This window comes from Triticum urartu, chromosome 2A (assembly GCF_056163025.1).
Source record: "Triticum urartu cultivar PI428250 chromosome 2A, HENAU_Tu73, whole genome shotgun sequence".
Taxonomy (NCBI): domain Eukaryota; kingdom Viridiplantae; phylum Streptophyta; class Magnoliopsida; order Poales; family Poaceae; genus Triticum; species Triticum urartu.
Genome location: NC_141874.1, coordinates 675,632,980 through 675,638,691, shown reverse-complemented (window position 1 = coordinate 675,638,691; position 5,712 = coordinate 675,632,980).

Below are 5,712 nucleotides of genomic sequence, written 5' to 3'. Positions count from 1 at the left end.
GAAAACAAAACAAAAAAACTAGAAAAAAATAGCAACAAGAAGTATTTTGTTGTAAGTAGAAACAAAATAAAATAAATAAAGCAACAAAGAAAACAAAAAAACTAAAAAGTGAAACTAATGGCACTAACAGAAAGTTCATAATTTTTCTAAAACTAAAAGCAAAAAAGAATTAAAATATAAAGCAAAAAACAAAAGAAAATAAATAATGCAGAAAACAAAACAAAAAACTGGAAAAAATAGCAACAATAAGTATTTTGTTGTAAGTAGAAACAAAATAAAATAAATAAAGCAACAAAGAAAAAAAGAGTGCCACCTACTGGGCCCCCACGGCCTGAATACGACTAGAAACCCTACCATGGGCCAGGATTCAGGCCCGCAGGAGGCCCAGTAGGCCCACAGGCACACAGCGCAGTTTTAGGCCCGAAAGCCTGCATTTGAGAGGAGCTCGAGAGGGAAGGCGCAGTAGCGCTTATAAACCACTCTCGAGCTCTCTCAGCTAGCGAGGTGGGACTAAAGTTTTGGCGCGGGGCAGCACAAGGCCTTTGGTCCCGGTTGGTGCCAGCAACCGGGACTAAAGGGGGCATTGGTCATGGTTCGTGGCACAAACCGTGACCAATGCCCCCCTTTAGTCCCGGTTGGTGCCACCAAACGGGACCAAAGGCCGCCGCTTCCCGCCCTTTGGCCTGCCGAAAAGAGGCCTTTGGTCACGGTTGGTGGCACCAACCGGGACTAAAGGGGGGCATTGGTCCCGGTTGGTGCCACCAACCGAGACCAATGCTCTTGGTATATAACCAGGACTTGTGAAAATTTCACTTCCCATCTCGCAGTTGCCGCCCCGACGACGCCGACGACATCGACGTCGCCAGGCTGCCCCGACGCCGCCCCCGCCGTCGCCCGCGCCCGTCGTTGCCATCGCCCGCACCCTCGCCGGCCGCCGCCCGCGCCCGTCGTCGCCGTCGCCCACGCCCGTCGTCGCCGTCGCCCGCGCCCTCGTCGCCCGCGCCCGTCGTCGCCGTCGCCCGCGCCCTCGCCGCCCCCGCCCTCGCCGCCCGCGCCCTCGCCGGCCGTCGCCCGCGCCCTGTGAGCACCGCGCGTCTACCGCCCCCGCCGTCGTGCATTTTTTTTAATTATACATGTTTTTTACATGTTTTTAGATTTTCATATATATATATATATGTATCTTTTAGATATATGTTTTTGTATGTATGTTCATATATGTTTTTTATGTATGTTCATATAGGTATATATGTATGTATTTTTTCAATTGTAATGATGTTTTAAAAATACATATATGCAAAAGTTAGATTTTTTTTTATTAGAAAATTTTTATCTATATATGTTCTCTGATTTAGTACATTTTAGGTTAGTTTCATCTTAAAAAAAGTTTTATATATTTAGGAAGAAGGAATAGAAGGAAGAAGAAGGAAGAAAATGTTTTATATATGAGGGTCGAGAGGGGGTCGAGAGGGGGTTGTCGAACATGAGAGGAAGAAAAGGATAAAAAAATGAGGAAGAAGAAGAAAAAAAAGGAGAAGAAAGAATAGAGGAGAAGAGGATAAAAAAAGAAGAGGAAAAAGAAAAAAAGAGGACAAGAAAGTATAGAGGAGTTCTTCTCCTCTATTCTTTCTTCTCCTCTTTTTTTTCTTCTTCTTCCTCTTTTTTTTATCGGGAACGAGGGTCGTCGAGGGTCGCCGAGGGGCCGAGGGTCGAGAGGGGGTCGACGGTCGTCGAGGGGTCGAGGGTCGAGAGGGGGTCTAGGGTCGCCGAGGGGTCGAGGGTCGTCGAACATGAGAGAAAGAACAGGATAAAAAAAGAAGAGGAAGAAGAAAAAAAGAGGAGAAGAAAGAATAGAGGAGATCTTCTCCTCTATTCTTTCTTCTCCTCTTTTTTTTCTTCTTCTTCCTGTTTTTTTATCGGGAACGAGGGTCGTCGAGGGTCGCCGAGGGGTCGAGGGTCGAGAGGGGGTCGACGGTCGCCGAGGGGTCGACGGTCGAGAGGGGGTCTAGGGTGGCCGAGGGGTCGAGGGTCGTCGAACATGAGAGGAAGAAGAGGATAAAAAAAGAAGAGGAAGAAGAAAAAAAAGAGGAGAAGAAAGAATAGAGGAGATCTATTCTTTCTTCTCCTCTTTTTTTTTCTTTTTCTTCCTCTTTTTTTATCGGGAACGAGGGTTGTCGAGGGTCGCCGAGCAGTAGAGGAAACCCTAAATAGCAAGTATCGTCGGTGTGAGATACATGTGGCCGTCGGTGTCGGACAGTACATCCACGTCCCACAAGTGACGCGGGCTTCGACACCCACGTCACTTGTGGGACGTGGATGTAGTGTCCGACACTGACGGCCACATGTATCTCACACCCACGATACTTGCTATTTATGGTTTCCTCTACCGTTCGGTGACCCTCGACGACCCTCGTTTCCGATAAAAAAAAGAGGAAGAAGAAGAAAAAAAAGAGGAGAAGAAAGATTTCTTCTTCTCTCTTTTTTCTTCTTCTTCCTCTTTATTTTATCGGGAACGAGGGTCGTCGAGGGTTAGGGTCGCCGAGCGGTAGAGGAAACCCTAAATAGCAAGTATCGTCGATGTGAGATACATGTGGCCGTCGGTGTCGGACACTACATCCACGTCCCACAAGTGACGCGGGCTTCGAAGCCCGCGTCACTTGTGGGACGTGGATGTAGTGTCCGACACCGACGGCCACATGTATCTCACATCGACGATACTTGCTATTTAGGGTTTCCTCTACCGCTCGGCGACCCTCGACGACCCTCATTCCCGATAAAAAAAAGAGGAAGAAGAAGAAAAAAAGAGGAGAAGAAAGAATAGAGGAGTTACTCCTCTATTCTTTCTTCTCCTCTTTTTTTTCTTCTTCTTCCTCTTTTTTTATCCTTGAAGCGTTGTCGAGGCCACCCCAAACCCTAGAGAAGCAGCGTCGAGGCCACCCCAAACCCTAGAGAAGCAGCATCGAGGCAACTAATTAATATTAGTTCTACGTTTGCCACTAATATATCCATCTGTCATGTTTGAATAATAATTGCCATGTTGTAAATATTTGTAGAAACTATGGACACCACCCGAGACGAAGTACAAGAAGAGTTGTTGGGGGACATAATCGCACGAGGAAGTGATGCCGTCTGCTCGTTGTTTCTCAACGACACCGATGGTCTGGAAGCAGCTGGCTATGATTATGATGGCTCCGGTGACCTAATGCCGGTGCAAGAAGGAGACCGTGAGGATGGCTCCGGTGACCCAATGCCGGTGCAAGAAGGAGACCGTGATGATGTCTCCGGTGACCGAACCGAGTCCGGCCAGGTATATATATTAGTTAAGCTTCTGCTGACTAGCTAATTGATGCATTCATTGTTTTGGTATGTACACATATTAATTAAGTCTTTGTTCTTTTTTCTAGCCCTCTGGATCGAGCACAACTTCGGTAAAGAGACAAGGCCCGAAGAAAAAGTTGAGCTCGGATGAAAAGTTTGAGATCATAGCAATCGCGCCCGACGGCCAACCGATTGAACCCCTCTGGACAAAGAGCGCATTTGTTGCTCAGTGCGGGGTTTTGGTTAGGGACAAGATCCCGATCAGCATCCAGCAATGGTTAAAGCCGGCTACAGAAGACCCTGAGGTGTCTTATGTCAATGATATGCAGAAAAATGATCTTTGGACTGAGCTGAAGTCAAATTTCACCCTACCGCCAGAGGATGATCCGGAGAAGCCAGTTAAAGAGCAATTAATCAAGTCTTTTGCTCTTAAGAGGATGGCAGAACTATTCAGGAGGTGGAAGAAAGAGCTGAATAAGTTTGTCGAAAATAAAGAGACACCAGAATTCAAGGGCAGATATGAGAAGATCAGAGATCACTGGCCCGCATTTGTGGCCCACAAGACATCGGAAAAGAGTAAGAAGATGTCGGCGACAAACAAGCAAAATGCTGCGAAGAAGAAGCATCACACGGGGTCAGGTGGCTACCTCGTAGCCCGGCCTAAGTGGGCCAAGACTGAGAATGATCTGGTTGATAAAGGGATCGAACCAGAGACAATTAACTGGCCAGACCGTTGCCAGACTTGGTTCTTCGGGGCTAGCGGAACCTTGGACCCTGTATCAGGGAAGTGCATTTGGACGAACGATCAAATGGACATACCAGTCAAGTAGCTTCAGCAGTATATTGAAGCAGCGCAGCAAGGGACGTTCTTTCCAGACAGAGAGAACGACGAGCTCACAATGGCCCTCAGGAATCCTGAGCACCCTGGACGGACACAAGGCACGCCAGCTCCATTTCGTGGAAGGTTGGGTTTCCGGACGCAGGCGGTTACAAATGCCAGGAGAGGAGGAAAAAAGTGCATCAGACCCAAATGCAGGCGCTGCAAGCAAGGGTACAAGCGATAGAGGAATGAGAAGCAAATCACAGCAAACGAACTGCCGAAGCTTCCCCCGAAGCTACCCCGCCATCTCAGCGGAGAAGCAGCGTGGCTTCCACCGAGCTGCTTCAGCCGGAGCATGTCTTGACGGCTCCTGCCAGCTATCCCATGGATGCTATCACGGAGCCTCAAAATTGCCACCTTATGACGCAATGGATGAATTGAAGGTCAAGGCGGCGGTTGGATCTGTTTATCCTACTGAACCCGGCGCAACTTTTCACTGCCGACCGATTCCAGAAGGATATGCTAGGGTGATGGTGGATGAAATAACGGAGGGATTTGAGGACCTCCAGCTTGACCACCCTACCGGTGAAGGGGAGACTAGGCTGGGTTCTGCTCTGAAGACTCCATGCCTATGGCGGAAGGAGCTCATCAACCTTTCGAACTGGACGCCTCCGCCTCCTCCTCCTCCTCCGGCAAGTCAGGGCACTCCGCCTCCTCCACCGCCTCCTCCTCCGGCGAGTCAGGGCACTCCGCCTCCTCCACCGCCTCCTCCTTCGGCGAGTGACGATCAGGGCACTCAGCCGGCTCCTTCTCCGGCGCGTGGCGGCACTCCGCCTCCTTCTTCAGCAAGGGCGGAAGAGACCTGCCGCCGCTCCGGCTGCTCCGGCACGTCGTACTCCTTCTCCTCTGCCTCGTAAGCAAGTAAAGAAGACAACGGCTCCGTCTGCTCTGCCGACGTCTAGCAGTATAGCCAGAGGCAGGAGGACATACAGATTCGGTCCTTCTCTGAAGACTCCAGAGAAGTTACCATACGAGAGGACCCCGAAGGAAAATGCCGAGATTGCGCGAGAAGAAGTGAGGAACTTCTTTGAAGGGGTGAAAGCAAAGAAACATCCACCTCCGGAGGAGAAGGTAGATCTGGTGAAAGCGAAGCGCACTCTGGCTGCCCTGACAAAACCACCCAAGTCTCCGCCGAAAGGAAGCTATGAGCGCATTATTGGAAAGGAATTTGTCAAAGCGGAGCAGTCGGGAAGTACTGTCAGTGATCAAAGGCTGAAAGAACGACGAGCTGGGAAACAAATTGCACAGCTCGGCGAACAAGCGAAGCAATCGTGCCCCCCGCTCAAGGTGCCTAGCGACATCGTCGCTAATGATCCGAGGATGGTGCCCGGTTATAGCAATCTAGAGATTACCTGCCCGATGATGTACATTATGATTTCATGGAGGTGCAGATACAAAGATACGAGTACGGGAAGACTCTCGTCAAAGATGAAAGATCTCTATCAACGATGATGCAAAGATTGCATGATTGGTACTTGAAAATCTGCAGAGAGTCTGGGGGGAGGAGTACTTTGTAT